Source organism: Capsicum annuum, chromosome 7, assembly GCF_002878395.1.
Source record: "Capsicum annuum cultivar UCD-10X-F1 chromosome 7, UCD10Xv1.1, whole genome shotgun sequence".
NCBI lineage: Eukaryota > Viridiplantae > Streptophyta > Magnoliopsida > Solanales > Solanaceae > Capsicum > Capsicum annuum.
This window is the reverse complement of record NC_061117.1, coordinates 91,627,874-91,651,009: the sequence shown is the minus strand read 5'-3', so window position 1 is coordinate 91,651,009 and position 23,136 is coordinate 91,627,874. Positions and strand designations below refer to the sequence as shown.

Here is a 23,136-nt window from a genome sequence, read left to right as displayed (position 1 = left end):
TCTAAAACTGCACCACTAAAAAGTTTCTCTCACTTTCTTAAAAATTCCTTTCCAATTAAATTAAGCTACATAAAATAAAATGAAGAAAGTGTATTTTTCACATGAAACAATTTAGTGGTAAAAGTCATTAAATTCGAACTTTTGGCATTACGTTTACCTCTTAAATGGTGTTTTTTTGTTATTCATTAAGTTGAATTGAAATTTTAGGTAACGATAAAGTTATTTTTGTGTGATCTATAAATTACATATGAATTTAAATGTAAAATTAATTATTAATGTGCATTGGGTGTGGCTCATGATATGATTGCTAATGATATTTGTAATGCTTAATGTTTGTAATAATTGAATAATTTCACTTTTTGTATTTATGGCAAACTTAACTCTAGCCATATTAGTACCTCTTTTGTATGAAACTATTTATCTATTAATGTAATTATAATGATTAGTAACATATATATTTTGTTTAATGATAAGCTCGACATATATATTAATATTATCCTCGAAGATTAAAAGCAATAAGTCCAGTCTAATAAGAAAATGGAAGTGTCGTAAATTGCACCTTAATGATACAAAATCTTAACGTAACCATGAAGAAACAAATAATCTTTTAATATATAACTATTTTTTTCAATATATATATATTAATTTTAATTTGAATTATTTTAGCAATAAAAATTAATAATAATCAACTCTATATATTATTAACAGTTATAAGGGTATTTCAGTCATTTTAACCAAAAAAATTGCTTAATAACATTATTACCAAACACATTAATAACTTTTTCCCACTTTCAACACTTTTATCCAAACACTTAACTACTTATTTTTAAAATAAGTTACTTTCAAAAATATTTTTAAATTTTTTCTTTTCAGCCCTTTTTTTTTAAGCTTATCCAAACGGCCTCTATAATTCTTCTCACGCTTCCCCATTTTTCCCATCAAAACCCTGTGAACACTAGCTCAAAATAAATAATTCAGGATCATTTGAGGGCTATCTTAGCCAAATCCGTCATTGTACGAACTCAAACAATGACTTTTCACCCATTTCAATTTTTGATTTTATTCTCTCAATTCTGTATTAATCTCAGCTATCAAGGAGTTTCCTAGCTATTTCCTTTTGAAATTTTTCCCACATCAGTTCTAACGCAATTTGCAAATTCTACTTTATCCCATATCGGTGGAATGCACAAACATCATCCGATTTCACACCATATAAACCACACTACTCCTTTGTTAAAAGGCAAAAACCCTAATAGAAGGAATTTCGCTCGAGAAGACAAAGTTTTTTCAACCCCAAACGAGATAGAATTCCTTTTACTCGGATAGAATTTTGGACTTTAGTCCCCAGCCATAGCGTTGTGAAAATTCTTGCTCAAGTTCCATTTTTTGCTTTTCTTGCATCAAGGATAGTGGTAGAGTTGTCATCTATTTGTCATCCCCGTTTATTGCCCCAATAAAGGTAATTCCCCTCTTCTCCTTTATTTCTCGACGTTGGTTTCTTTCTTTCAATTTGTTTTTATTTGTTAGATTAGCTTGTTTATTGAATTCTGTATTTAAGGGTTATTAATTATGTAAAATAACAGGTTATTGATCCTCACACATTTTATTGCCTATAACCTACAATTGAAGTTAGATTATTTTCCCCATTTTGATTTTGTTCTATTGTTTCAATTTTCATATGCATCATCTTGCGTAAGCTAGTTTGAATTTTACGTGGTCCCTGATGTCTGGAATTAGCATTTAAATTTGGTTCCTCTATTTATTTGGCTTCAACACATCCTTCTTTGGTTTGTAATACCGACTGGAGGCTATTGAGGTGATGAGTTAGTCATTCTTTGGGATTACTTCTTCGTTCTTTCCAAAGATAGAATCACGGGATGAAGTATAGCTTATATCATGGATTATATACATCTTGAGAAGTTCATTTTCAGTTTGTGTAGCTAAAAGTCGATATTTTTATAAGATAATTTATTAGTTTTAAATTTTCCTTACTTCTTTTTTGAGTTTTAAGATATGATCCGACCCTTTTACCCTTCTAAAAATTGTTTTTCATTTCAATAATGCAATTTCCACGTGGTCCTTCTAGATATAAGTCTTAAGCATAAAATTTTCATTTGCTATGTCTAAGCTCTTTTGTGTGTTTTAGAATTCAATATAAGTTGGTGTAATTCCTATGAGTGTTTAAGCTTTGGTATGTGTGCAGTTCTCTAATATGGTTTAGCTTTGAATTAAAAATCGAATTGTTGCATTATTGTTAAAGTTTAAATAGTAAAGATTACTCTTCTGTTTTTAGTTCACTGGTTGGCAGTTTCTTAGTTTAAATTAAAAGATGGCTATTTGATATGCTGTAGAGAGAAATATTTTAGAGCCCGATTGTATTGTTGAATAACGTCTTTTGTTTCGGTTGAGGAATTCAAGTCCTATTTAGCTCAATCTAGTTGCACTTCTTGCAGATAACCTGACTTGAAGGTCACCTTTGGAAAATTCACTTAGGTGCTATTAACATTTCATTTTCCTACTGATTTTCTGTAGCAACTTGCGATTATTTTTCCTTATTGTTTGAGCCCAAACCCATTTGTTTCATTCCCTCTTTGCATAAAGGTGTAAAATTTATTCCAGTTATCCTCTTATGTCATTATGTCTCAATATTGCCATCTGATTTTTGAGAAAGTTGATAGACTATGGTTTTGGTTTGTTAAAGCAATACAATATATTTGTCTTTGTTTCTTCCATTTTCTTTCTGATTTTTTCTAAGGATAGATCTTCAGATCAGTGGGATATTCTTTGTTGCTATTCATAGGGATTCACCGATAAGTTTTAAGCTTTAGTTATGACTGGAGTTTGCGAGGGCCTTTGGGCTGGTGGTGGTGAACTCGGGCTTCCCGAAGAAGGACGAGCACCTGATCACCTTTCGAAGCGCGGTAGCCAGGACTCAGATTGACTTTTTGTTGCTTAGGAAAGGGGATAGGGCATTGTGTAAGGACTGTAAAGTCATTCCGAGTGAAATCTTTCGACCCAGCATAGGCTCTTGGTTATGGATTTGGGTATAAAGAAGAATAGAAAGAGGAGGACTAAGGAGTGTAGACCGAGAATTAAGTGGGGCGGCCTGACGCCAGTGAATGCGTGGGAGATAGGGGAGAGGTTGGCGGGAATGGGGGTGTGGGAGTGTAGGGGGGACGTGGATAGTATGTGGGACAGGGCGGCAAGGTGCATCAGGGAGAATGCAAGTGAGGTGTTGGGTGTTTCTAGGGGCCGGGCCGGGCACCGTCGGGGGGATTGGTGGTGGAATGAAGAGGTGGAGAAGAAAGTGGGGACCAAGAAAGGGGCGTATGCTAAGTTGGTGGAAAGTAAGAACGAAGAGGAGAAGCGGGTAAACAAGAAAGAGTTCAAGCTAGCGAGGAAGGAGGCGAAGTCAGCAGTCACGGCAGCTAAGACGGCCGCTTTTGAGAGCTTGTATGTAGGGTTGCAGGAGAAAGGAGGGGAGAAAAAGTTGTTTAGACTCGCTAAGGCTAGGGAGAGGAAGGGTCGTGACCTCGATCAGGTGAGGTGTATTAAGGGGGAGGACGGTAGAGTGTTGGTGGAGGACGGCCACATTAAGAAGAGATGGCAGTCGTATTTTCATAGGCTCTTGAATGACGAAGGGGATAGAGCTATTGTGTTAGGGGAACTGGAGCACTCAGAGGAGTGTCGGGATTTTAGCTATTGTAGACGTTTTAAGGTAGAAGAGGTTAGACAGGCTGTCCACAGGATGGGAAGGGGTAGGGCGACGGGGCCGGATGAGATACCAGTGGAGTTTTGGAAGTTTGTTGGAGAGGCTGGTGTAAGGTGGTTGACTGGATTATTTAATGAAATCTTCAGGACGACAAAGATGCCCGAGGCGTGGAGGTGGAGTACCATGGTCCCTCTCTATAAGAATAAGGGGGACATTCAGAGTTGCAATAACTATAGGGGGATTAAGTTATTGAGTCACTCTATGAAGATCTGGGAGAGAGTGGTCGAGGCGAGGCTGAGGCGGATAGTGTCTATTTTGGAAAACCAGTTCGGATTTATGCCCGGCCGCTCGACGACGGAGGCAATCCACCTGGTGTGGAGGTTGGTGGAGCAGTATTGGGAGCGGAAGAAGGATCTGCACATGGTGTTTATCGATCTGGAGAAGGCATACGACAAAGTCCCCAGGGAGGTGCTTTGGAGATGCTTAGAGGTGAGTGGAGTACCGCTGGCATATACCAGAGTAATTAAGGATATGTATGATGGAGCGAAAACCCAGGTGAGGGCGGCGAGAGGAGACTCAGAGCATTTCACTGTCCTGACAGGATTGCATCAGGGATCTACTCTTAGTCCCTTTTTGTTTGCGTTGGTGATGGATGTGTTGACGCGGCGCATTCAAGGGGAGGTGCCATGGTGTATGCTTTTTGCAGACGATGTAGTTCTAATAGATGAAACTCGAGGGGGTGTGAATGACAAATTAGAGGTGTGGAGGCAAACTCTTGAGACTAAAGGGTTCAGGGTGAGCAGAAGCAAGACAGAGTATGTGGAATGCAAGTTTAATGACATGAGGCGGGAGAATGAGGTAGTAGTGAAGCTGGAAGCACAGGAGGTATGTAAGAGGGATAAGTTCAAGTATCTTGGGTTCGTGATCCAGAGTAACGGTGAGATTGACGAGGATGTCTCGCACCGTATTGGGGCGGGATGGATGAAGTGGAAACTCGCGTCGGGGGTGCTGTGTGATAAGAAGGTGCCGCCCAAGCTTAAAGGCAAATTCTACAGGGTGGTAGTCCATCCGGCCTTATTGTATGGAGCGGAGTGTTGTCCAGTTAAGAACTCCCACATCCAAATAATGAAGGTGGCAGAAATGCGGATGTTGCGCTGGATGTGTGGACTGACTAGAGGGGATAGAGTTCGGAATGAGACCATCTGGGAGAAGGTTGGTGTGACTTCAGTGGAGTGCAAGATGCGGGAAGCACGATTGAGATGGTTCGGACACGTGAAGAGGAGGGGCATGGATGCCCCGGTCCGTAGGTGTGAGAGGCTAGCGTTGGATGGTTTTAGGCGGGGTAGGGGTAGGCCGAAGAAGTACTGGGGCGAGGTGATTAGGCGGGACATGGAACAGTTACAACTCACCGAGGACATGACCCTAGATAGGAAGGTCTGGAGGGCGCGAATTTCGGTAGAGGATTAGGGCCAGTTTGGGTCGCTAGTGTAGGGAATTACTTGGTGGGGGTTTTATTCCTGTTATGATTCCGTCTTCCGTGTTCCATGTTTTATTACGAATCTGTGTGCTTTCCTCTGCTTTTCTCTATTTTATATTACTTATGGGTGCCGTATTTATGTTATGTAATCTGCTTCTGTGCTTTACTATGTGTTTGTGTGGTATCTCGTGTCTTGAGCCGGGGGTCTATCGGAAACAACCTTTCTACTTCATCAGAGGTAGAGGTATGGACTGCGTACATCTTACCCCCCCCAGATCCCACTAGGTGGGAATACACTGGGTTTGTTGTTGTTGTTGTTGTTGTTGTAGACATTAATTGTTGCGTTTGAAATATGATTTTGCTCGGTGAAGGATTAGGTTATAAAAACACTCTTTTGTGTTGTCATTTTGATTTCTAAAATATGTGTTTGAATTTTAAGTTTGATTTTAATCAAGAGAAAGAAACCTAAATTATACTTTCGACCTATTATCCCACGAAACTTACTTAAATCGTTGTAAATACACTATTTTGACCCTCTGCGTGTATCAGTGACGGAGCCAGAATTTTGGTTAAGGGTGTTCATATTTTTCCTTTGGCAAAGAACTGTTTAAAAAAAAAGGAAAATAAAACACTGTTGCACCTGTTAAGGTTCGAACCCGGATTGTTGATGTGGAAATGCACACTCTTGACCACTGGACTATGCTTCTCAAGCTTGTCAAGGGTGTGTAACAACATGTATATAACCATAAATATCTATATTTAACCTATATATTCGAATTTTTTTTTCGACAAAGGGTGTTCATCTGATCACCCTTCGTCGGCTGTGGCTCTGCCACTGGCGTGTATACACGAGCTTGTTGTGCGTGAAAGACTCAAAATTGACTTTATTTATCAATTAAAAGCTGTCACGTGTAAATAATTTTATTTATAATTTTATCTTTAAAAAACAAATTAATATTTATTTTCTTTTAAAAAATAATATTTACTTTTTATCCCATACCCCTCCCCCGCAACGCCCCCACCCACCCACACAAAACACCATTGTCTTTTTCAACACTGGCATATACTACTCTTTTCCTCCATTAAAGTTTTTTTTTTTCAAATAATCATTTATGTATTTTATCTATTTTTATGAAGAATCATAAAACTTTATTAAATGGAGTTTCAATCTCATGGTGATGGTGACTGTGTATCAATGGAGCTGCTGGATGGAGATGGAGGATCTCCAAAGAAAATTATTCTTTTGACAAAAAAATCAAAAGAATCAGAAAGTTAATCAAATCAATTAATAGATTACCAAAAAACAACTTACTTATATTAGGTGTTTATACCAACTAATCTAATTTCATATGAATATATAGAATATAAACAGGTGGTGGAGTTTTAATGGAGCTTTAATGGATTAATGGAGCTGGACGGGGTGGGGTGGGGTGGAGATGCTGGATGGGGGTGAGGGATGGAGGGGAGATGTTGGACGGGGTGGGACGGGGGAGAGGGGGGTGGGGTGATAAATAAAATAAAAAGGAAAATTTTATTCAAAAATATAAATAGAATATAAAATTAAATGTATTTAACACGTGACAACATTTGATTGATGCATGCATTCACTCTTTCTTGTGACAGGAATTCAACGAAAAATGGTGTATTTGTAACGATTTAAGTAAGATTCGTGGGTTAATAGGTCGGAAGTATAGTTTAGGTGTCTTTTTGAAAAAGTTGGTCAATATCGGGGGATTTTTTGTATTTACTCTTTAATCAAGATTCTAATCTTTCTTCCCTTTTCTCTTACTAAAAATTACACAAATACACAACTTATATTTTCAATATTACAAAAAATCTCAACTCCCTAAATATATTACAAAAATCCCATCATATACATAGAATGCTATGTATAGTTGGTTATGTTATGTATATTAATAAGGAGAGAGTAAAGTAATTAAAAAAGTGGGAGAGAGTAATTACTTCAAAAAGTGTTGGTATTTATGTTATTTATACTTTGTCTTATACATGAACTCTCTCAAATCGACTCCATTGGACCTCCCGTTCCCTTTGCTTCTAATCTATTTTGAGGCGGCCTCAACCAATCCTTTATCAAGCATAAAAAAGGAAGCTAATATATGTCCAAAGTCCTCAAAGTTCAGCTGTGATGGAGCAAGGAAACGGGCTCAGAAACTCGTGAGTTTTCCACGTAGCAGCAACCCAGGGAAAGAGCCAAACTTGAGTTCAATTTTATTCCTCTCTTCACATATTTATTTGGTTACTTATTTGTTGAAATCCTACATACTTTGTTTAAACTTAGGTGAATCCTCACAGCGGTGTACAGTTTTGATTTACAATGGAATCTTTCTAATTGTTCGTATGCTCTTTGAAACTCCACTTAGTCAAATTTAGATCAAAGACTGGCTTGAGGAGTTTTATGTCCTATAATTGTTATTAAATGTTGCACGCTCACATGCAAGTGTACGTGGCCTCACCAAGTAATATAGTGGCCTTTTAAAAGCCAAGTGTCGATCCCTCATAGACTTGTGTCGACAACTATCCAAATCTGGTTCGCTATTGCTATCAATTCAGGGCAAACGTAGCCACAAGAATTTGAAAGTTATAAGTAATCGTAAACTAAAGAATGCGGTAAATTAAAGTTCTTGGACAATTAATGGGGAGAAAATCAAGTTTAAGGTTCTGCAAACAATCATATTATGCTATCAAACTTCATTGGTTATGTTACTTATCACGGGGTGGATATTATGACTATGGTCTTTCGAGCCTCTAATCACCTATCTAGCTTAGCTTCACAACTACATTGTTAATTGGGATGTGGAAACTAAGTTTAATGCATTTATATTTCATCCCGTAAATGAATAAAATATGGCACTTAGGTATATTCCTATCCTAAATGCAAATTGTAACTTCATTTTGTAGAAAATTACAATCCTATTCTATTTATCCCCCCACGTACTGTCCTCTTGTTCCTTCTTCCGGGTTCACAATATGACTATGGATGTATTATAAGAGTAGATAATTCTTAAAATAGTGATAAAAAATGATAAATAAACAACCAAATATTTTAAACAATCAAAACTAAGTCAATTCATAACAAGAGTAATCATGTTCTTGGTCTTAACCCTGGAAAAAGGTGTTTAGCTGCTCATGGACATAACTGTAATTGCAATGATTGAATACATGTTAAAATCCACAAACAAAACAAATTAATGGAATATAAACCATAATTTAAGTGTTCTCCAGCATCACTCAAAGTTTCAAGGTCGTCTAAGGTGTGAAACATAATGTTTAAGGGTCCTTTTTATAGTAAGACCAAAGCTGTCGATTTTGACACACCAACGTACCATGAACTTTTTCGCAGTTCCTAGGGTCCTAACATACCATTATCGTGGTTTCACACTATAATTGGTCATTTAGTATGCCTCCAAGGTAGTGGAATGGACCCTAACACGGTGGCTATGGTCCGTGGCACGCCATGACTCGAAAACGTTCGTTTTTGGTCAAATCTTGTCCTATGTGTTTGACCATTCATTCCAATCTGTGTGGTATTGTTTACACTTGATTTACAGCTTGTGTGTCAAGTATCATCATTATAAACTAAAAAATAATCCTATAGCATAGAATACCGCGTGGTAAAAAGCTCAAAACAACATAAAATCCAAGACGGTGAACTAGTAACTTAAGCTAAGAACTAGTTTTGTCCTTTTGATCTTTAACTTAGTGTTTTGTCTCTTGGCTTGCTTAAATTGAACCTTAAACACTATAATAAAGTTATTCCATGAATAATTACACAAACATGTCCTTAGGAACTTATTACACACACTATAATCCATCGAGATCAACTGGAACAACACATAGCTCAAGCTAGTAACACTAGTTTTCTCGTCTAAATTCTAAATGACCAAATTGATTTCAAACATGTTTGAAACACACCTTAAAAATTATAATAAAGTTTTTTAACACTTAGATGCTCAATTCTATGATTAACAACACATTAAGCACATAAAAAGTCCTCAAAATAAGGCTAAATAAGCCCAGATAACAACACTGAGGTGCATAATCCACCTCAGATCATCACCCCACACTTAAAGCCTTGTTCGTCATCGAACAAATTCTTACTCTAAGAATAATAATCAGAGGGGAATTTACTCTAAGAATAATAATCAGAGGGGAATTTGAACTTCTAAAATAAGCAAGACACTCAAGCTAGCACTGCAATGACTACCTAAAATGCAAGTTTTTACTCTATGCATGTTATACACAATTGAAAGCTCAAGAATACTATTCCAAAATATCCTAGCCTCAAAAATTGACTCACCAAGGTGGAAAACTCATAAATGTTGCCCAATAAAAGAGATCATGCAAATCACCCAACTATCATCAAATATGTGCCCTCACCACAAGAGAGTTACCCATGCTCACTCACATAGATGCAGTTTATCACAAATGGGTATAAGAATCAAATTACGCTCACTCTCAGAACGAATTCACAAGTTACACAAGATAAACCATAGGCTTGCCCTTAGTGTAGTACTCCACTAATATCCGAATATTAAGGATCAAAATCAAATAGGTCTTTATGGCTTGTAATGTAAGCTAAGGGATGGGTAGAAACTTCTGGTCAGTAATAGTGACTATCTTTCCTAAGTGCTTTAACACATCACACTTTTCATTCAATCACCTCTAACAACCATACTTCCATCTTATCTACCTTCACACATATCTTTGGCTCGCCCCATCTTATTTAGCTAATTCACCAATAATGGGGTGGGAGTATTATCCATGCACACATTATTTAATTTGAACAATCTTTATCCTTTCCATTACACAACTCCCAACCACAACACATATTAATTGTCAACACCAATAGCTATTCTTTGGGGCTTCAGTTTAACTTTTCTCCTTTCTATTTTTTTTCCTTAGGAGCTTTGGATAAAATTATGGTCAATCAAAGAAAGGGATACAGGCTGCATATGAGGCTGCCAAAGAAAACAAGCTAAAGGCTCAATGGGGATAACTAGGATTATGCACAATGGTAGGTCAAAAGGGGTATAAAACATGGCTATCAAAGAAATGCCTATATCATATCCTACACCCACACTTTTTATTTATCTTTGCACACATACCAGGTAAGTTTTAGACATCTCATGCAACAAAGAATATACAAAAACCTCACACATGACACATGCCCAACTCAACTAGGATCACATAGACTCTAAACCAAATAATAGTATGAATTCAACATTAAGACAACAACATTCAAGAATCATAAACTATAGCCTAGGCGTCTCAAAAGTAATAATTCACACAATCAACATGCTCTTATATACAAAATGGCTTGCATCATGCAATCACACATAGCACCAACAAGAACATCTCACTTATCTGAAATAAAAAAATTCAAATTTACTCCTAAAAAAAGATAAAAGTTATTGGGTTCAAGAGGCGACCCATGGAAAAGAAACGAAAAGAACAATCACGGGGTGGGTGAAGTGTGCACCTACTAGACTGACCCAAATAAGTAAAGCTAAAAATAGAAAATCTTTTTGTAATTTTTTAAAATTTACCCAAAAACTAGAAAAACAACTTGAACTCAAGACCTTATAACATCACATCACCCGAAATAATGAGAATTTTCCCAACCCACACTTAAAAATTTACTTTGTCCCTAAAGTATACTTAAAAGTAGAGATATAAATACTCTTTGAGGCCTTTAGGCCTAACTAGTAGCATCTTCATACATCACGAGGGTTCGGGGACCTTATAGTTAGTCTTCGCCATGCTCTTTAGCTTAGATTTTCAGTACTCAGACTTCCCATCAACCTGTGACTCGACAAAATAAAAACTACATGAAGTAAAAACTAAAATATTGAAAAAATAAATACCTACCTTAACTTGGGTTGTCTCCCAAGCAGCATATGATTTAGTATCGCGGCATGACCTATATCAACTTTTTCCTCCACCTTAAGAATATGAATTTCACCCCAACCTCGCATACATCTATATGCTTTGCTCATAGGATGGTGGTACAAAAATGAAAGAACCAAGTAAAGAATGATACATGGTAAAGCACTCGGTCCTGAAGTGAGGCATATTTTTGTGTTGCTTGTCTGGTGCAAATTTAAGAATATAGGATTCTTGTTCATTATCTTCACACTCATTCACTATTTTAGATGACTCTAAAGACGTGTCATTATCTAAACATAATATAGAGAAGTGATTTGAATGAGACCCAACCAATCCCACTTTAAAATTTTCACCATCCACAACATACTTACTCTTATTCATCTTTCCAATATCACTCTCAAGATAAAGATGACAGTTGAATGGCTGAAATTCTTGTGTATGCTCTATGTATAGGCTATTATCAACCTCATCTAGTGAAAGTCCCAACCATTCGCTTCCCAAAAAATTTGGACAAATACTCTCCTGGTAAGGTCATCCACAAAAACAACAAAAATAATCATCATTCGACCACCATCTATCCAAGGCTGACATATCAATAAGTGTGAAAATAAAGTAAAAAAAAACTTAAAAGAAAAAAATACTAAACTCTGTACAACTTAATATAGCTAACCTAAAAATAAGATAGTTGCCTATTTATAAGTCCCCCACAATGGTGCCAAAAATTTATTGCGTCCAAGCACACACACAAGTGTACATGGTCTCACCAAGTAATATAGTTTCCTTTTACAAGCCAAGTATCGATCCCTCAAAGACTTGTGTTACAACTATCTAAATCTAGTTCACTATTATGATCAATTCAGTGCAAATGTAGTCACAAGAATTTAAAAGTTATAAGTAACATTAAACTAATCAATGTGGTAACTTAAAGTTCTTGGACAATAAATGGGGAGAAAACCAGGGTTAAGGCTCTGCAAATAATCATACTATGCTATTGAACTTCGTTGGTTAGGTTACTTATCTTGGTTGTTGATTCACAGGGTTGATATTATGACTATGGTCTTTCGAGCCTCTAATCACCTATCTAGCTTAGCCGCACAACTACATTGTTGAGTGGGGATGTGACAACTAAGTTAAATGTATTTATATTTCATCCCGTAAGGTCACTTAGGTATATTCCTATCTTAAATGCAAATTATAGCTTCATTTTGTAGAAGATTACAATCCTATGCTATTTATCTCCACGCACTATCCTCTTGTTCCTCTTTTCGGGCTCACAAGATGACTAAGGATGTAGTCTAAGGGTAGCTGTAACACCCAAAATTTTCAACCTAGAATTTGAATCGTTATTCCTACGTGTATAAACTTGAGTCCAATTATTTCAATATAAATATAAGTGTAAGCACTTAGAGTAAAGTAGAGTTAAGAACTAGTGATTTGATCAAATTTTGGAATTTGATTCTGCAAGGATCAATTTTGAACATTTATGACTTCTAAAATATATTGAATTTTGCGGCTCAAGACACAACAAATTAAATATAATTGAGTCCTCTTTCCAATGCATCCGATTTCGCCTTAATTTGATATCCAAGCGAAAAGTTATGAGCATTTTCGTGAGAAACTAGTGAGGGTCTGTGCTTTCAGCGTGTCATGGAGGATAAGCTCTGTGCCATGTTGATGCTTTAAATTTGGGCAGATTTTGGTTTTGTTTACTTGGGGTGAGGGGTATTTGGGTCTTTTCACACACGAAAGACATTTAAAAACTATATGAACCTATTTTAATCAGTTTTCACGATAAAAAGACAATTATTCCACCATCAAACTCAAAACCCCAACAAAAAATAAGGGCTTCATCATACGTTCGTATTCTAGGTTCTAAGTTCCTAATTGCTCTCAAATTTTGTGTGCGTAAGGAATGTACCTCTTTTCCTTACTTCTATTTTATTAATGGCATGAAAATTGGTTTATTGTTCATTATTTTGATGTTTAGTTTTGAACTATTGGTTGAGGGTTTTAGATATAAATTGTTTGAATGTTTTTCCATGATTTTTATTAATTTATTATGCATGAATTGTTGGTTTGTACACTCATTGGGGTGCATGGAAATAGTGAATGAATTTAGGGGTACAATGGATTCCCCAAATAATTGGTTTTTGTATGAAAATTGATAATGACCTTGACCCACTTGCATAATTGTTTTTGGAATATAAATTATCGTTTGGTTTGGCTATTTTCTTTGAAACTAATTCATTGTATAAATGGTAAAATGGTTTAGTATGGATTTGAAAACTTTGTGGGGTATAATGGAATCCTCCAAGTAGAATTTTTTAATAATGAAGTTTGGAGTACGAGGTATCCTAAAGGATTGGATAATGACATTACTTGCAAGCTATAGTCGGTTTGATACCACTTATTGATGCCTTAAAGGTTGAGTCCTTAAAAAATTGGTTAAATTATGTGCTAAAGGTTTTAATATGGGCTTAAAGGAGGTTGTGTAGCAAGGTCGTGAAGGTGGATGTCCCGGGGGGCTAATACTGGAAACTCACATTTGCCGATATGATCTTGATGACCATGATCTATTTTGGGACTGCTAGCTGCCTTGATGGCTTTAAATTTCTCGAGTTTTCTTTGATTCATGCGGCTAACATGCATAGGGCCCTTTCAGCAAGGGGAGCTGAACCCATATAGACCGTGGATACCAGTTTAGGATGGTCAAGCTACGCAATCTAGGTTATGGTTTTAAAAGTTCATGATAAGCCTTGTTTCCTATCCTGGCATATTATATTTATATATATGTATATACATATGATTATGTGTATTGGTTTTTGGATAATTTGTAAACTGTTGAACATGAAATTATATTATCCCTGAGTTACATGCTAGTGCTTATCCCACTAACCATCTCTGGATGATATATCCCCACGTAATGCAGATATAGGAAATAATTCTACTTTTTTTACACAGTACCAAGGTGATCGTGGGATAGCTCGTGAGTCATATTGAAGTAGTGAACTTACATACTTCAGAAGGACTCATTTCATGATTAGGGACTCTTTATAATATTGGTTCTTCCCATTGGTATTATTGACTCTAATGTCTAAAAAGCCTCTAAAACTGACTGACTGAATATGAGTTGATGGGACAAGTCCCCAACTAACTCTGCTAACTACTAAAATAGAGATATAAAGTAAAATAATTTGTCCTCGAATGATGAGGACTCACCACTATTACTGTACTACTGATAACCTGAGAAGTAAAGGCTAAGCGTGGTTCGGGAACTGAGCTTCAGCACCTATGATATAATACATCATAGCGCAAATGAAAGATATGCAATCAATACTTTGAATGTACTGGTATACTAAATGAGGTAAGCTGATATGCATAGTTTTATGAACAAAACTAATAATTAAATGAATATACATGTAAAACATGGAGTACTGAGTAGAGAACATAGAATCTATAGATACGGAAAATATGGAGAATATGTAAATACCAAGTATGCATAACAGTTTATAAATACTGAAGATATGTGAACATCTGTAGACACTGGGGATGTATGACCAAGCATATAACATGGACTGAGTAAAATCTATAAACTAAAATACTGACAAAATATTGATATCTATATGCTTTGGTCAAACAACTCTAAGACTGTATAACTGAACTGGGACTGTAACTAAGACTGCATCTTAGACTGTAGGAGGTATCACCTAACCGATATTCCTTAATTTGAGCTAATCCGGGTCCAACCTTCAACTCTAGTTGAAAGGGTGTTAATACCGTGCCATGGGTACTAACGATGACTGTGTGGATGCACTAAACTGATATAATGTCCAAAGGACTAAGGGTGTCAAGCCTGAACTGGCGGGTGACCCTGCGTGATAGTCAAGCCTAATCTGATAGGTGACTTCTCATATTCTACGCTGGCTACATAGTTCTGGAGTATAGGGACTGCTACTAACGACTCTGCCTATCTGACGGGGAAACCACCATCCTTACACTCGCTCGGTGCTAAATCCTACTCCCAACTGAAAGACACTGAAATACTAGATTGTTCTTAGTTTAACTGACTGATATCTGACTATTCTGATAATGCTTATAGTATGTTCTGAGGACTATTCTGTAATGTATTGAGACTAGACTAAGTAAACATCTATTGATTTTGGGTATTCAATACCCCCAGGACTCAAGACAATAATAGTAAAATGACACTAAATCTTGAAGGATAAAACATGAAGGCTTTTATTTAAATCAATCACTCTTGTAGGCATTTTATCAAACACTTGTATTTCAGTGTTTAAAAAAATCATAGGAATATCATGAAACTTATAAAAAGAGCATGAATTCAACATAATAGTACTAAATCATGGTTTATTTCAATAAATAATAATATTAAAACATGGAGAGTTGAATAGTAATGATAATTTTATGGTAACATTGTATAAAATCAATAGTGCATGGAGATTCATGGATGAAATCATAATTTAAAACATAATAACTTGAAAAGATTATAACTTGGTGATTAAAATGAATTACTTGGGCTCCATGGATGAAAGGAATCCATGGATGAACATCTAACATACCTTGGATAATGAATTTCTTGAAGTTCTGGGTGAGTTCCAGAGGATTGGTCTTGAATTTGAGAGCTAGGGTTTCTTGTTCTTGTAAAAGAGGATCTTTACTTTAAGAGGAAGTTGAATAATGAATGATTCTTTAGGTTAATTGGGGCTAAATTTCATGTTTTAGGAAAAGTTTAGGGCTTAGGAAAAAGACCCAAAATACACTTTAACAGATTTAAAATGTAAGCTGAAAACTGACCATCCAGATTTTGGCCTTGGCGCGATGCACCACTATCGCTCCAAGCCACTGAAAATGGACAATTGGGACCTGGACGAACAGCACGATGTGGATCTATCGCGGTAAGCCTTTGGAATTCCAATTTGGTCACCTCTGCGATGCTCTAACATCGTGGAGGCCCACTGGAAATTACCAAACAGAAAATTAGCCTGCTTAGCGACGTACTATGATCACGGAGTCATACTGGAAATTGACAATTGTCATTTGAGATTTCTCCGCAATGCGGTCTAACTACTGAAACTTAAAATCATCATAACTTCTTACTCGATTATCAGATTTTGACAAATTTTGTATCGTTGGAAAGCTAATTGAATTTCCTATGCAATGGCAAGCTCTAAACTGAAAAATAATGTGTGTTTCAAAAATTTTATATACAAATACTCATGTATTGACACTTAGATTATCTAGGAAAATACGGGGTGTTCATGACCATTTCCTACTAATTTTATCGTAAGTTTTTAGCCTAAATCCTCTATTTAAATCTTGTTTTCCCATTTTTTACTTATCTTTCGGGACAAATTGGAGCCTCGATTTATATCCTATTTGTTCTCAAATTTTGAGCATACATTTCTTTTCCTTTGGGGGACTTTGTGATGGATTCAATTTTGAGATTACGTTAGTGGGCCTTACAGGCCTATTTTTACCTAATTTTGGGTCCAGAGTTTCAATAGAAATATGTGTATCATTTTAATCCTATTGACATTTATATTATTATTTTAATAGTGAGATATTATTTTGGGATCATGGAGCAAAGACGAGCGGTTCATGGAAGGTTTGGGAGTACGATTCAACATTGAGGTAGGATTCAGTCTACTTTTTTCTATGAGATGTTATTATGTATAGATTGAATGATAGGTAAGGATTATAGGATATGTTTAGGATAGTATACCTGACTTGACCTATTTTGAAAATTTGGAATAGAAATGTGACCCGAACCTTAGTTGAAAATACTTGATACAACCTTACAATCCTATTATCCTTATTTATGGACTTGTTTAGGTATTTATTAACATTACAGATCTTTTAAAATAGGATATACCATATAACTTAGTGATTTGGGTGGCATTTACCCAGTTAGATATGTATAGTGATTTTATACACTTAGATCATATTTTCTTGGTTATGGTGCTATTGTCATGCTAGTTATATATGTTATTGGGCCTGAGGCCATGGTTACGATACCTATTGAGCACCAGGTTATTATTTTATCCCTTGTGAGGATGTGGTTGTGTTTTACAGGCACTTATGATTGTATTATTTGGATACTGTTGATGGTACGCATACTTTTAAGTGCATTTGCATTTACTTAGTGACATGATTCCAATCAAATCCTTTATTTTACTTCTATTTTCTAAAAATGGACTTATTCCAACTTTTTTGACATAACCCAAACCCCGAGCCATGTTTTATGGGCACCCCAAGATCACCTGAACCGAAGGCCATCCCAATAACCCAACCCAACCTCTCATCATATAATAGGAGTCGAAGGAACTCCAATTCATAAGGTAATACTACGGGAATAATATCATAAGTAAATATTAGATTCAAAATACCTAACTCACACCCAAGTTAACAGTATCTCACAATACCTCTATATAAAAACAAAGTCAACAAATGTATATGTCGGGAAAAGCCCCCGACAATAGCCAAACCAAGTCTAAAGATAAGAGACTAAGAGGTGCATGTATTTCGAAGTAAGGAAGATCACCACTTCAAGTAAATGCACGAACCACTTCAAATTACTAATCACTAGGCAGAAAAAGAAGAAGATGCTCCCCAATGTCGTGTAGGGACATAGCATTCGGAGACGGTTCGCGGTTGGAACACTAAGATGTAACTCAAGGATAAGTGATAAAATATCATCATCAATCAACATCAAGTCAATATATCATATTTCATCTCATTCACACACTAATACATACATACATATATGTATCACACGCTAATTAAGATATCAAGGCTCATCATCATACTCAAACATTCATTCATTAGACATAAAGTGGGGGACTCCGACCCTTCCACTTATAGGTTAAACAATTCATGTAATGCATATGACTTTAACCACATTCAAATGCACTTAGACAAGGGACTTAAACCATGCTTACTCATTCATTACCCAGGACTTTAACTGTATACGCAATCACTCAAAGAAGTGGCTCTAGCCATACACATATCCAATTGGACATAGTACTTCAACCACATGTCCACACATTTGATTGGACATGGGACTTCAACCTCATGCTCACACATTAGGAAAAGGACTCTAATATCATTCTACACTTTGATTCTAACCTCAAGCTGTTCCATTTAGTGAGGTTCTCTAACCTCAAGATATCTCTATAAGTAAGGGACTTTAACCTCGAGAAATATCATAGGGCAAGGGACCTCAACCTCAAGCCATTCATAAGGAAATGGACTTCAACCTCAAGCCATCACATCTATCATTAGTTGACATTTGGTAATTTAACCCTTTGCCCATGCATCAACATACATTCAATACAACATTAAAGGACTATAACCACTTTAGCCAATTCAACACTATACATGACCACATGGTCCTTATGGGAGACTTCATTGGTCAACCATCTCAATAGGCCAATTCTTTCACTTAATTAAAAATACAAAGCAAGTTATGGTTATCAAGACCCTTACAATAATTCTATGCCACATTCTCACCATACTTGGGTTCACCCATAATTTAAGTTCATCTTTATATTTACGGACTTTACCTTTTCATTAGCCAATAACCAAGGTTATAAATTTAATCACACATAGTTCATAATTTCTTTAACACATCATTTATAATTATCCATGTTCATTGGGCCATTTCCCTAGTTCAATACATCATTAACATATGACTAGACAACTCACTTAGACATTTTCACAAATACTTTGGGTGCATACCTTCAAAAAGGCCATTTCCATGGTATATATATTATCAAGATTAGGATTACTCAAGACCCTCATGTTAATCCACATACAACAATAACCTACACATGTAATTCATCATTAATATCAAATATAAACATAAGTCTAAATAATATTTAACAGCATACATCATTAGGTACAAAACCCTTTTTATTTTATTTCAAAACCACTATGTACACTTACTAATCCAAGTGTGAAATACATGGTTTTAGAGATATTTAAAGAGGGGAAGAGATACATGCCCTAAACAAGATGACAAACCAACAATCTTGACTCTTCCTTGACACTAGATGAACACCTCCAGACCTTAGCCTCCAATCTTGCTCTAAGAAGCTTTTGTAGTGTTTAGAAGTGTTTGAGTCTTTTAAATAAAGACTTAGGAGGATACAATGCCTTATATAGTGAGAGGGTTTAGGGTTTTAGGAAAGAAAAATACCAAAAGGTCCTTAGTTAAAAATTGAAAAGTTAATTCATACAGCGGTATGACTCCCCTTACGGTTCCTATAGCAATCTATCCTTAGGGTATAATTGGTACCCTAACTCATACCCTAGGCTTCTCCTAGGTCAACCACACTATTTTGGGTATAAGTGGTCACCCCTGAGTCATATCCAAAGGGTACGACTCAATCCCTAACTCATATAAACCACTGGTAATATAATAGTCCACTTAAGTTAGGTCCATGCTCCATATGGTTGAGTAGTATATGACTCGTATCCATTGGTTACGAGTGAGAGATGGTCATGTCGTATAAAAAATAGTATGTTACCCTCATGGACTGATCAAGGTACAGAAGGGAAGGGAAAAGTGGGTACGAGTTGTGACCAAGGGTACGACTAAAGTCTCTAGTCATACCCAACTTAGAGACACCAAAAAGTTAATGTTTTCTAAAAGTTCAAAGTCTAGGTATTTCGATTCTCTGCCACTTGCATTCGTCCACGAATGAAGGGTAAGGCAAGTATAAACACAAGTTAATACATCAACATATATCAACTTAACCTTTACATAAGTTAGAAACAAGCACACAACAAGAATGCAACATAACACATATCATGATCATCATCAATCAACTATTTTATTTCATTGGTCTTGGAACTCAAACCTACTACTTATCAAGCACTTACTCATTTCACAACTTAGGGACTTCAACCCATCGACTTTTAAAGATTTAAAGAAGCTCAAAGAGTTAGGGACTTCAACCCACCACTTATCAATGACATGAATCAACTCAAGGTACTAGGGACTTAAAACCATTACAACAAGACACACATAGTTTCAAAGCATTGGGGACTTGAAATCATGGTCTAACAAGACATAACCAATTCAAACTTGGCGACTTTAACCCAAGGCATAACTTAATTTCAAACATTGGGGAATTCAACCCATCATCTATCAAAGATATAAATAAAGCAAGGAGATCTATCATATACCTCCATCACAAGCTTCTGGAATAGCAAATAAATGCGGGTACTTGGACTTCATGTCCTCTTCCGCCTCCCAAGTAGCTTCCTTGTACTTTTGGTTTCTCAATAGAATCTTCACTGAAGACACTTCTTTTATTTGCAATTGGAAAACTAGCCAATTTAATATCCTCATTGGGACTTCTTCATAGGATAAGGAGTCCGAGATACCAATATCCGAGGGGACAACCAAGGAAGGATCACCCATACATTTTAGTAAAATAAAGACATGGAAAATCGGGTGATTGGAGTTTATACTATAAGGCAATTCTAACTCATAAGCAATATTTTAAACCCTTTTTACAATCAAATAGGGACTAACATATGGGGGACTAAGCTTCCCTTTCTTACTGAACTACATCACTCCCTTCATGGGCGACACTTTTAAGAATACCCAATCATCAACACAAAACTCTAAGTCCCAACGCCGCACATCCGTATAGGACTTTTGGTGACTTTGAGCGATCGTTGATCTATCACAAATCACCTTCACCTTCTCTAAGCCTTAGTGAACTAAGTCGGGCCTAAGCAACTTACCCTCGCCAACTTTGTACCACCCAATAGGAGATCGACATCTCCTACCATACAATGCTTCAAAAGGTGTTATGCAAATTCTAGAGTGGTAACTACTATAATAGGCGAACTCAATCAAAGGCAAGTGGTCATACCAACTACCACCATAATTAATCACACAAGCCCACAACATATCCTCCAATGTTTAAATAGTTCTCTTCTCTTTCCCATCCATTTGCAGGTGGAACGCGATACTAAGTTACATATTAGTTCCCAAACCTCTTTGCAATGACTTTTAATAGTGGGATAAAAATGAAGGACCACGATCCAAGGTAATAGACACTGGAGTATCGTACATCCTCACGATCTCAACAAGATATAACTTAGCATAATCATCTGTGGAATAATTTGTCTCACGGGAAAGAAATAAGAGGACTTGATCATTCTATCAATAATGAACCAAATGGAATTACATTGATTTCGAGATCTAGAAAGTTCGGTAACAAAATCCATATTAATTACCTCCCACTTCCACTCAGGCAACACAATCTCTTGGTATTGGCCACCGGGCCTCAAGTGCTCCACCTTTACTTGTTGGCACACCATATAGTTAGCCACATGGCTAGCAACATCATGCTTCATATCATTCTACCAATAGAACTCTTTAAGGTCATGATACATCTTGGTGGAACCGAGATGAATGAGCCTCGTCCATGACTCTTTCTCTCAATCCATTGATGTCAGGAATACATAGCCTACCTTGGTACCTCAAGATACCATCACCACCAATCACAAAGTCCGTGACATTATGTTGACCCATATTACTCTAGATCTTCATCAAGTTGGGATCCAAGAATTGATTCTCCTTTATCTCAACAACAAGAGACGATTGAGATACCGGCTTCACAAATGCACCACCATCCTTAGAGTCCTTAAGTCGAACTCTAAGATTAGCCAAACGGTGACATCTCACACCAATTCCCACTTATCCAGATCTATATGGGACAAACTTCCCATGGACACATGGCTAAGGGCAACGACAACTATATTTACCTTATTGGGATGGTAATAAAGACTCATATCATAGTTTTTCAATAGCTCAAGCCACCTTCTTTGCTGGAGATTTAAATTCTTTTGAGTAAATACATATTGGAGGCTCTTATGATTGAAAAAGATGTCGACAGGAACATCATAAAGATATGCCAACAAATTTTCAATGCAAAGACCACGAATAATAACTCTAAGTCATGGGTAGGGTGGTCCTTCTCAAGAATTTTTATTTCCTAAAAGCATAGGACACCACTTTGCTAATGTGTGAGCAGATGCTAACATATTTGAGGCTTTTAAATGAGAATAATTGCAAGGTCTTAAGCAAATTTTGTCATTTTTGATTGTTTTATCTTTGATTTTGCAGTGGAAGCCAAGATGCAAGAGAACCAACAAGGACGAAAGCAAAAGAGTTAAAATCTAAAGCAAATAGAAAAGAAGTGTGGCTGAAGACATTCCTGATAAGTCATCAACCTTGTGATAAGCTATTAGAGTTGCCATCAACCTTAAACAGAGAATGGACCCCAGTTGAAAGTTGTGACAATATTTGGTGATAGGCCGTCATAAGTGTGATAAGACATCAGGTTTGTTGTTAGCCTAAGGTAGAACATGAGAGCTGAAGTGAATAATTAATGATATCTATGATAAGTCATCAAAGAGCTGATAAGTCCTTAGGTTTCATCGTCAGCCTTAAGCAGGAAGTGCTAAAACTGAAGAAGGAGCTGACGACATTTATGATAAGTCGTCAGACTCCTGATAAGGTCTCACGAATGTTGTCATCTAATCCGAGAAATTGCTGAACTCTGTGATTTTATTTCCATAATTAGGGTGAACTATTTAAAGCATAGTTTAGGGTTTTCTAAAGGATTCCTGTAACGACCCGATTTGCTGAACTGGAATGCTACACAGTGCTCATGACCCCAAAGGACCACAAGCAAACCTATGACTGATATCTGTACCTATATACTGCATAAGATAACATAATAATGTGGAAACATGCACTGAAAGGCCATAAGGTTTGATTATGAACATAATTGAATAACGTAACATCTGTGTGGGGTAATAAAATACCCCAAACAAAATTAAAGATACCAAAGTCTGAACATGATAGACTATATCTAGTCTGCATCTAGTCTGAAAGCCTCTATTGTATGAAGAATCTAAATAAGGAATTGATGGGACATGTCCCCAACTAACTCCAACTAATAAGCTAATCAATGACATAATAGAAAATTATTAT

At 36.4% G+C, this 23,136-nt stretch overlaps 1 long non-coding RNA gene across 1 annotated transcript; it reads left to right on the top strand.

Annotated features, from left to right (window-relative positions):
- Window positions 1-926: 926 nt before the first annotated feature.
- On the top strand, window positions 927-22,802 carry LOC124885593. The gene is made up of 3 exons (XR_007042829.1): window positions 927-1,459; window positions 16,674-16,748; window positions 22,264-22,802. It is a non-coding gene; the product is annotated as an uncharacterized LOC124885593 (long non-coding RNA).
- Window positions 22,803-23,136: the final 334 nt, after the last annotated feature.